Consider the following 11627-nt stretch of genomic DNA (forward strand, 5'->3'; position numbering starts at 1 on the left):
CGGTTTATTTAATAAAATTTAAATTGGATACCTTCCTTGATTTTTCAATATTTTAAATGTTTTATCGAAGTTATGTTTCTATATGTATTTTATGTCTTAGGTTCACCTTTTATGTACCTTTTTATATGTAAATAGCTGTTTGTTTTAATGTCATTATTTTATGAAGATACTTTGATCTTGCTTTTAATGTTTTCCTTGCATTAAATGTTCTTGCCGTGATATGGCCCTGGTCGCCGAAACGGCAATAAACAACAACAATCAATCAATCAATCTAGTGTCATCGACGAGAGGAGACGGCTTTCTGGAATTGTCCTCCTTTTGGGTGAGAAAAAATATGTAATATAACTTGATGAAATTTGTCATGTCGATACCGTGTAACTTTTCAATTTGTTCATACTCCTCAAACGGAACAAAATCGTCGTATCTACGCTTTTGGCACGCGTGAAAGTTGACTCCCGGTTTTAAGGCGTGACGTTTGACATATTCATACGACACCTCAGTCATTGTGGACAGGTTGTAGGCTTTTGCCACACTTGGATACGAACTGTTTATATCAAACGAAACATTGATGTGCTCGACGTCAATTCCCAAACTGGGTACCGAGATGAACGCCCTTGGTCGTACTTTGTCATAACTAATTCCATCTTTTTCTGTGAATTATTGAGTTTGTTTATGACTAATTTACTATGAGCACTATTTAGTCGCCTTTTACGACAAGCTTAGCGCTGCTGCAGGCCTATTCTTTTAACACCCGGGCCTGCACGGGGCAAAAAATGTTTTTGTAGTTCATGCAAGTTTCATGGTGGTCAGCCTCCTGCCTGAGAAACTTAAACGTGTTTCATTTTGCTCTGCTATCTGTCCCTTTATTAAAACTCCACAGTTTTAGTTGCCCATGCTTATTTTATATTTTAGTTAACCTCTTTGTTTTATTGTTTTATTTCCAATTTATTATGGATTATTTTCTGGTGTTACAGTAATCACTGATCAGCGAGGCTTAGCTATCTGCTCACTGGCATTGTAAGATAAGAAAACTTGTTTCCATTCTTTAGTTTGGGCATGCATGTTCTTAATTTATTTGTAGTCGGTTAAAGAGCACTTCGGTGCACGTGTTATTTTATTTATACATACATTTACTTTACTTTATATTGAATGATTAATCTTGAACTTTGTGAATTTAAACTCTTATAATGTGTTGTACAAAAAACTACGTCATTGAAAAACGACCTAGGTTACTTGTCAACCGTTACGAAAGTGTCGATATGGAGATGTTCCATTAAATTATATCTATCATCGAACAAGGAATAATTCGAAGCTAAGTGAGTGTATCGACAGTGCTTGAGGTGTTCCAAACATAGCGACACTAGCAATAGTTACTGTTTTATACCGAACAAAATTCATGATAATTTTATCTAATATTACTAATTCTGCGATTTATCTTGAACTTTATGACTACATGTTAAATAAACTTCCTGTTCGCATTTTCAACGAAATAAAGGGAGAAAGGATATTTTACAAGGAAATGGAAGGGAAAGGTCGATGTGGTTTCTAATAGGCCTATAGTACAACTGATGGTAAATGATCAAGCGTTGAATGGGATCGCCTTCATTTGGTTATCGCGGATCGGTGTCATCCTGGTTTGCATACATTTACTTACCATACTAATTAAATATTTAAATATACAAAAAAGACTATGGGTTCATACACCTTGAAGACCTATAGTTTTAAATATGTACAATGAAATGCATAATATTTTTATTTTACCTGCAGAAAATATATGTTGGCATTCTGTTCAGGTTTGTTTTAGTATTGATAGCGTGTTTTATTTAAAGTGTACATTTGTCTTTCATTTCTAGTAATGCTATCAAAAATAAGTATAACATTTTGATAAATATTTTAATAACAAATTCGCCCCGTGCAGGTCCGGGTGTTAAAAACCTGACCGCAAACCATAGTGGTGCACCGTGTTGGGAAAGATGCCACGTTCCTCGCACGTAAAAGAACCCTGCTGTGGTATTCGATAGGAGTAGGAACCTTTGCGCTCCGCCACAGGAGGCTAAATTGCCCGACCTTACCCATCACCCCTTTTTCCAGTGGCAATCAAAATTTGTCGACCCTATTATCCTTGTGACCCATCCTTTTTTTTATCATTTCATGTTCATATGATCATCCATTTCATGTTCATTGTCTGAATATAGCTGAAATATTGCTGTTCGGACGTTAAACCCAAACAAACAAACTAAAGGAAAGGCATGCAGCAGCGCTAAGATTGTCATGAAAGGCGACTAAATTGTGTTCAGAACCCTAGCCGGGGCCCACAGAGCAACTGGGTTGTTACCCCCAGGTGGTGGATTGGGGTACCCGTGGCGTGTAACATGCTGGGGTTGTCGGTCTATAATATGGGAAAATCTGACCGCTAACCATAGTGATGCACCGTGTTGGGATAGATGCCAGGTTCCTCTCATGCTCCGTGCTGGTCCGAGTGTCAAAAGAATTGACCTGCAGCAGCACTCAGCTTGACATAAAAGGCGAATAAATAGTGTTCAGAAATCTACCTGGGGCCTAGACGCTCAGCGCACAGAGTAACTGGGATGTGTGCCCCAGATGGTGGAATGGGGTACCCGTGGCGTGTATCATGCTGGGGTTGTCAGCCTATAATACGGAAAACCTGACTGCAGACCATAGTGGTGCACCGTGTTGTGAAAGATGCCACGTTCCTCGCACGTCAATGAACCCTTCTGTGGTATTCGATAGGAGGCTAAATTACCCGACCCTACCCACTCCTTCCTTTTTCTAGTGGCCATGAAAATTTGTCGACCCAATATTCTTGTGTCCCATCCCTTTTTCATTTCATCAACAATTATATTCATTTTGTCATCCTTTTCATGTTCATCGCCTGAAAATAGCTGAAATATTGCTGTTCGGGCGTTAAACCCCAACAATCAATCATGTTCGACAATTTGAATATGTTAATGATGTAATAAAATGGAAATCTATGCTGTTCGTGTGAAGTATAGTTCTTTAGTTCTTTATAGGGTGACAAAGGTTACTTCGCTTGATATTCAAGTGGTTATACTTGTGTGGTACCAGGCCATTTAGACCTTTCACAGTATGGAATTCAGGATGCATGGGTTCTCAAACATAGTTATTGTCAGACTTCCGGTTCTTATATATCAGATATTAGTTTTATTCAGGGAAGCTGAGGTATACAAATATGAATCCGGTACCTCCAATTAGTTGTTATGACGATATATCAATCCGATATAAATTAAAGTTCCTTATCAACTACAGTGAGAAGATTGGTGCCTTTATTATAATGTACACACTTAGGATATCCAATTTATATCCTGAATGATGCCCCACAATTCACGATTTTCACAGGAGAAAACTTAATCTTTTGAAACAAATCAGTTTCATAGCATAGTAGCAATGTTGTCAACAAAACATGAATAAAAACCTTTCCTCAAACGCCCCGTGCAGGTCCGGGTGTTAAAAAAATAGGCCTGCAGCAGCGCCAAGCTTGTAAAAGGCGACTCAATAGTGCTCAGAACCCTAGCCGGGGCTAGGGCGTTTTGCCCATAGAGCAACTGGGATGTGTGCCTCAGGTGGTTGAATGGGGTACCCCTAGCGTGTTGCATGGTGGGGTTGTCAGGCTATAATACGGAAGACATGCACCGTGCTGGGGAAGATGCCACGTTCTTCGCACGTTAAAGAACCCACTGTGGTATTCTCCCGAGTAGGAACCATAGGGCTCCGGCACAGGAGGCTAAATTGCCCGATCCTACCCACCTCTCCCTCTTTCCAGTGTCAATCAAAATTTGTCAACCCCATTATCCTGCGAGTCTTATCCTATTTTTCATTTCATCATTATTTCATGTTTATTGCCTAAACAGAGTTGAAATATTGCTGCTCGGGCGATATACCCCAACAACCAATCCTGTTCATCGCCTGAATATGGCTGAAACATTGCTGCTCGGGCGTTTAACCGCAACAATCATTATATTTTGTTCACCGTTCTTTGAATCTATTCCATTCTAAAATTTAATCACTGTAGATGGAAAGGAAGAACGTAGTGAAACATTACGATAGTGCTGCATTTAGGCGCTAAAAATAAAATACCAATAATTAGCGGTTTGAGGTTTTAATATAATTTTTATTCTGATTATTCGGGTCTATAAAAGATACCAGAAATTCTCTTTAGATCTTCTTTAATTAGCAACCAAGGATCGAATGTTATTATATACACAATACATTAATAATTCACATATTAACATAACATAAACAATATTCATACACAATTTATAAATCGCCCCGTGCAGGTCCGGGTGTTAAAAGAATAGGCCTGGAGCAGCGCTAAGCTTGTCGTAAAAGGCGACTAAATAGTGCTCAGAACCCTAGCCGGGGGCTAGGGCGCTCTGCCCACAGAGCAACTGTGATGTGTGCCCCAGGTGGTGGAATGGGGTACTCCTGGCGTGTTACATGCTGGGGTTGTCAGGCTATAATACGGTAAACCTGACCGCAAACCATAGTGGTGCACCGTGTTGGGAAAGATGCCACGTTCCTCGCACGTTAAAGAACCCTGCTGTGGTATTCGATAGGAGTAGGAACCTTTGCGCTCCGCCACAGGAGGCTAAATTACCCATACCCTCTTTTTCCAGTGACAATCAAAATTTGTCGACCATATTATCCTTGTGTCCCATCCTTTATTTTCGTTTCATGTTCATTTTATCATACATTTCATGTTCATCGTCTGAATATAGCTGAAATATTGCTGTTCGGACGTTAAACCCCAACAAACAAACAATTTATAAATCACATATATTGTTAAATTCATATAAAGGGGAGCTACTCGCTTTGTAATTTGAGTACTATTACTTGCTGTTGGGGAGCTTAGCCTTTCCTCTTAGTTTCATATGTATTTACGATATTTGTCAAATGCGTATTTACAAAATTAAGGACGAACATATATTTACATTTACATGTGTTGGGGACGACACCGCTTTCTTATTTGAAACTCAATTGTGACTAAACAAATAAAAATATAAATCTGTCTGGCAGCTGTACCTATGTTTCTGTTTATGAAAATATTTTCTATTTAGCACATTAATAAACATGCCGGGGGCTAGGCGCTCTGCCTACTGCCCCGTGCAGGTCCGGGGGTTAAAAGAATAGGCCTGCAGCAGCTCTAAGCTTGTCGTATAAGGCGACTAAATAGTGCTCAGAAATCTAGCCGGGGGCTAGGCGCTCTGCCCACAGAGCAACTGGGATGTGTGCCCCAGGTGGTGGAATGGGGTACCCCTGGCGTGTTACATGCTGGGGTTCTCAGGCTATAATACGGAAAACCTGATCGCAAACCATAGTGGTGCACCGTGTTGGGAAAGAAGCCACGTTCCTCGCACGTTAAAGAACCCTACTGTGGTATTCGATAGGAGTAGGAACCTTTGCGCTCCGCCACAGGAGGCTAAATTGCCCGACCTTACCCATCCCCCCTTTTTCCAGTGGCAATCAAAATTTATCGACCCTATTATCCTTGTGACCCATCCTTTTCTTTTTTTCATTTCATGTTCATTTTATCATCCATTTCATGTTCATTGTCTGAATATAGCTGAAATATTGCTGCTCGGACGTTAAATCCCAATAAACCAACCACAGAGCAACTGGGATGTGTGCCCCAGGTGGTGGAATAGGGTACCCCTGGTGTATTACATGCTGAGGTTGTCAGGCTATAATACGGAAAACCTGACCGCAAACCATAGTGGTGCACCGTGTTGGGAAAGAAGCCACGTTCCTCGCACGTTAAAGAACCCTGCTGTGGTATTCGATAGGAGTAGGAACCTTTGCGCTCCGCCACAGGAGGCTAAATTGCCCGACCTTACCCATCTCCCCCTTTTTCCAGTGGTAATCAAAATTTGTCGACCCTATTATCCTTGTGACCCATCCTTTCTTTTTTTCATTTCATGTTCATTTTATCATCCATTTCATGTTCATTGTCTGAATATAGCTGAAATATTGCTGCTCGGACGTTAAACCCCAACAAACAAACAAACAAACAAACAATTAAACTCCAACAATCAGTCATAATATATCGCTGCATGAAAGCGTGCACTGCAGATCGACCAAACGGTCAGACTTTAACTGGAATTAAGAGTAAAACATGATTTAATCAGATGAATTTAGCGTGATTTGATTTTACCTTAAATTTCTATCTTTCTTTTTGTGAGCTGGTTGTCAACTGTTACGCTGGGAACTCACAACCAATTATTTTCACTGCAGACAACTTTATTACACTGTATATACCTAGGAAGTTACAACCCATCATCTTTACTGAACACAACTTTATCATGCTGTACAGACCTAGGAAGCTCCAACCCATCATCTTTACTGAATACAACTTTATCATGCTGTACCGACCTAGGAAGCTCCAATCTATCATCTTCACTGATAATGATTTTATCATGCGCCCCATGCAGGTCCGAAAGGTAAAAGAAAAGTCCTGTAACTGCGACTTTAATTAAGATGTTAAAGCGAGGATCCAAGCGTGGATCTTGGAAACACAATGCCCCGTGCAGGTTCGGATGTCCGGCTTGTTCTTGCTAGGTGTAGGGTTCACCAGTGCTTACCCAAACAAGATAAAATAAACTACAAGGATTGTAATAAAAATAGTTAACATAATTGAAACCCAAGAAGGAATCAATGGCTTGGGCTCTGACTCGAATGTAATCTTCTCAATCTTCTTCAACTCAGATATTAGCCCCGTGCATGTCCGGGTTTAAACAGAATAGGTCCGTAGCACCGCTAAGCTTCCCGTAAAAGGCGACTAAACTGTGCTCAGAACCCTAACCGGGGGCTAGGGCGCTCTGCCCACAGAGCAACTCTGGTGTGTTATATGCTGGGGTTGTCGGGCTACAATACGGAAGACCTGACCGCAAACCATAATGGTGCACCGTGTTGGGAAAGAGGCCACGTTCCTCGCACGTTAATGAACCCTACTGGTCCCGTGCAGGTCCGGGTGTTAAAAGAATAGGCCTGCAGCAGCACTAAGCTTGTCGTAAAAGGCGACTAAATAGTGCTCAGAACCCTAGCCGGCGGCTAGGGCGCTCTGCCCACAGAGCAACTGGGATATGTGCCCCAGGTGGTGGATTGGGGTACCCCTGGCGTGTTACATGCTGGGGTTGTCAGGCTATAAAACGGAAAACCTGACCGCAAACCATAGTGGTGCACCGTGTTGGGAAAGATGCCACGTTCCTCGCACGTTAAAGAACCCTGTTGTGGTATTCGATAGGAGTAGAATCCTTTGCGCTCCGCCACAGGAGGCTACATTGCCCGACCTTACCCATACCCCCTTTTTCCAGTGGCAATCAAAATTTGTCGACCATATTATCCTTGTGTCCCATCCTTTTTTTTATCATTTCGTGTTCATTTTATCATCCATTTCATGTTCATCGTCTGAATATAGCTGAAATATTGCTCCTCGGACGTTAAACCCAAACAAACAATGAACCCTACTGTGGTATTTTCCGGGAGTAGGAACCATAGGGCTCACTACAAAAGGGGTTGATCGGGGACCCCCTTTTCATATCTATTTATAGAACAAAAGGGGGTTCTGTTCTATTTATAGAGATATAGAAAATCCTCATATGTATTTTTAGAACAAAAGTCGGGGTCTCCCCCCTATTCATATCTATTTATAGAACAAAAGGGGGTACTGTTCTATTTATAGACAAATCGTTGTGAGGAACATAAAGACAAAGAGTGATCGGTACCCCCATTTTATTCTATAAAATATGGTATCCCTATTTTAATCTATTTATAAATCAGAATCCTTTTTCTATTTATAGAACACAATAGGGTATTCATATAGAACAACACAATAGGGTATCCATATAGGACAACACAATAGGGTACCCATATAGGACCTTATCGGTACCCACAACAGAACTCTATTAATAGGACTCGATCTGTATCTCCATTTTTCTTCTATTGAACAAGGGATACCATTGATATGTTTATGCATAGTACCCCTATTTATTTACTGTATTGTTTCTTTATACAAATATCAAATGGTATCCTTTGTCAGATACTCAGATTTTAAATTGATGTAGTACCCTGTAATCAACACCATTTTAAAATCATAAACTGTGACCTTAAAACTACTATATATTTATGAACGATATCTGAATAATTCAACCAAAAAGTCATGAATCAAAATAAGAATCTTGTTCAACAATTCTATGAAAAACTGTCTAATGAGGAAATAGATTTTGATAATGTGTATGCAACAATGGAAAAATATATTGCTGAACAACCTGCAGAGCTGGATGTTCTGTATGCATTAACAGAATCGAGTGTGTACCTGTATAGAAACAAACTCTTGAATTATTATTATGTAATTTGTAAACAAAAGATGAAATACACAAAAATAAACAGAAATGAAAATATTGAGCCGCCACTTCAACAAATACTAGTCAGTGAAATGGGATGGGACATCATAAAAGCTTGTCGTTTAAGGCGACTAAATAGTGCTCAGAAACCTAGCCGGGGGCTAGGCGCTCTGCCCACAGAGCAACTGGAATGGGGTACCCCTGGCGTGTTACATGCTGGGGTTGTCAGGCTATAATACGGAAAACCTGACCGCATACCATAGTGGTGCACCGTGTTGGGAAAGAAGCCACGTTCCTCGCACGTTAAAGAACCCTGCTGTGGTATTCGATAGGAGTAGGAACCTTTGCGCTCCGCCACAGGAGGCTAATTTGCCCGACCTTACCCATCTCCCCCTTTTTCCAGTGGGAATCAAAATTTGTCGACCCTATTTTCCTTGTGACCCATCCTTTTTTTCATTTCATGTTCATTTTATCATCCATTTCATGTTCATCGTCTGAATATAGCTGAAATATTGCTGCTCGGACGTTAAACCCCAACAAACAAACAAACATCATATATGCTGTGTTGGAATTTTACCTAAATGAAAACCTGAGGAAAAAAACAGACATTGTTTTGGAATCATTGATAAACTTGAGTACCATCCTGTTTGAGAAGAAAATTGTACCATATTGTTATTCTTATTCATTATCTAAAAGAACATATATTATAATAAGATAAAAAAAAATCGGCACTTGAGTATAATTTCAACACATTCCATTTGTAATACGTTTAAGAAAAACCCTTTTACGGTATCGCCCGTTTAATCTATGGACCCCTATTACAGATTTGGATACCCCCATTTTATTCAATAAATATGGTATCCCTATTAAATCATTTAACAGTAAATATAATATTAGTGTTACAGTTTTACTTTTTCATTAAAGATCCCAACACCATCTAGCTAACATGTCTTACTCCAAAGGCAGATCTGAGGAACATAAGGACAAAGAAGAGATCGAAGATAATAAAATTACTATGCCTGAACTGTCAAACGATGATAGATAAGCGACAAAGTATTGTTAAATGGTTAATAGGAGTACTTCAAGTATTACTTTAACACATTTTATTTATGACAGAAACCAACATTTAATATGTTAATGTACATGAGAACATCTAAATGTCAAATCTGCAATCTTGACAACCTGAACATAAAGATGCCACTCAATGGTTTGTTTAACTATATAAAATAAACAATGTTAATTTTATGGCCTACCTACTTGACATATTAAATACATTTAAAAACATCCATCATGCATGAATAATTAAACACCCTTTGTTTTCAAACATGTTGTCATCACATAGAGAAAAGTCTTTATACATCTAAAAGTTGATATTTAACAAAATCCACATGGAGGCATCTAAATGTCAAATCTGTAATATTCACAACTTGAGCATAAAGATACCCCCTGTTTTTTTTGTTTTTTTTTATTTAAAACAAAAAAAAACAAATATGTACAACAATTATAAAATCAATATCTGATAACAAATGCAATTAACATTTAAAAATTTAAAACATACATGTAGGTAATATTGCACCAACAAAAAAAAAAGAAATCTAACTATTAAACATTTAAGCACCTACCTAATGTGAAAAAAAAACATGAAATAATTTCTCTATATCAATATCAAACTCAATACTTGAGTATTTGACAAATGCAATAAACAATTTAAAAAAAATAAACAAAAGGTAATATTACACCAACAAACGAAATAAAAGGCACTTCTGTGAAATGGGAATAACCCACTAGAATTTAATGTTTAAACAAACATTATTTTCATTAACCTAACACAATTTTTTAATACCTGCCCATAGTGGTAATTTAATTAAATTTAAAAAAAAATACCTTTTTTCTCCAAAAAAAAAATAAGACCTTAATCTAAATCACCAATTATACAAGTGTAATAAATTACAATTTAAAAATTTCTGGCATTTTTTTTTCTTACTTGATAAAGAAAATCAACATTTAAGTACCAAAATAGATGGAACGAAAATAAATCTAATCTTCTACAAAATTTCAAGTCACTGATCAACAGTTGCGGGGGTATAATTAATGGATTTCTTTTATCATTTTCTAAAACTTATAATACTTATTGTGAGGTAGAATTATTAGAATATGTCTTACTCATAAAATAAACATGAAATAATTTCTCTATATCAATATTAAAATCAATACCTGAGTATTTATGACAAATGCAAAAAAAATTAAATAAATTAAATGAAGGTAATATTGCACCAACAAACAAAATAAAAAAAGAAATCTAAGTAACATTTTCATGCAACAAATGTACTACAACTCAACTAAACATATATTTGTGTTATTTCTATAACAAATCATGTACAGTATTTATATAATTGATAATTCTAAAAGATCAATATTCACTAAGGGTTGATCATGATGGCACAGGGGGGAAGGCACTACTGTGAAATGGGAATCACCCAATAGAATTTTATTTTTAAACAAACATTTTATCAAAAAAAAACAAGGCCTTAATCTAAATCACCAATAATAAAAGTGTAATTTTATCAATATAGAAGTTACAATTTAAAAATTTCTGGCATTTTTTTTCTTACTTAATGAAGAAAATCAACATTTAAGTACCAAAATAGATGGAATGAAAATAAATCTAATCTACTACAAAATTTCAAGTCACTGATCAGCAATTGCAAGAAAACTGTTAGGAGTTATGTTCGGGCGGACGGAAAGGGGGTAAAACAGTATACCCCCTCTTCTTCAAGCGGGGGTGCCCCGTGCAGGTCCGGGTGACAAAAGAATAGGCCTGCAGCAGCGCTGAGCTTGTCGTAAAAGGCGGCTAAATAGTGCCCAGAAACCTGGCCGGGGGCTAGGCGCTCTGCCCACAGAGCAACTGGGATGTATGCCCCAGGTGGTGGAATGGGGTACCCCCGGCATGTTACATGCTGGGGTTGTCAGGCTATAATACGGAAAACCTGACCGCAAACCATAGTGGTGCACCGTGATGGGAAAGATGCCACGTTCCTCGCACGTTAAAGAACCCTGCTGTGGTATTCGATAGGAGTAGGAACCTTTGCGCTCCGCCACAGGAGGCTAAATTGCCCGACCTTACCCATCCCTCCCTTTTTCTAGTGGCAATCAAAATTTGTCGACCCTACTGTCCTTGTGTCCCATCCCGTTTTTCATTTCATCATCATTTCATGTTCATTTTATCATCCGTTTCATGTTCATCGTCTG

General features: G+C 38.5%; 1 long non-coding RNA gene across 1 annotated transcript; it reads left to right on the forward strand.

The window, feature by feature from the left end:
- The first annotated feature begins 1115 nt into the window (after positions 1–1115).
- On the forward strand, positions 1116–9840 carry LOC148596773 (uncharacterized). The gene is made up of 2 exons (XR_015918940.1): positions 1116–1634; positions 9303–9840. It is a non-coding gene; the product is annotated as an uncharacterized LOC148596773 (long non-coding RNA).
- The last annotated feature ends 1787 nt before the right edge of the window (positions 9841–11627 follow it).

Source organism: Perna viridis, chromosome 15 (genome assembly GCF_037379345.1).
Source record: "Perna viridis isolate PV_CMFRI_1.1 ecotype Kerala chromosome 15, ASM3737934v1, whole genome shotgun sequence".
NCBI classification, from domain to species: Eukaryota; Metazoa; Mollusca; class Bivalvia; order Mytilida; family Mytilidae; genus Perna; species Perna viridis.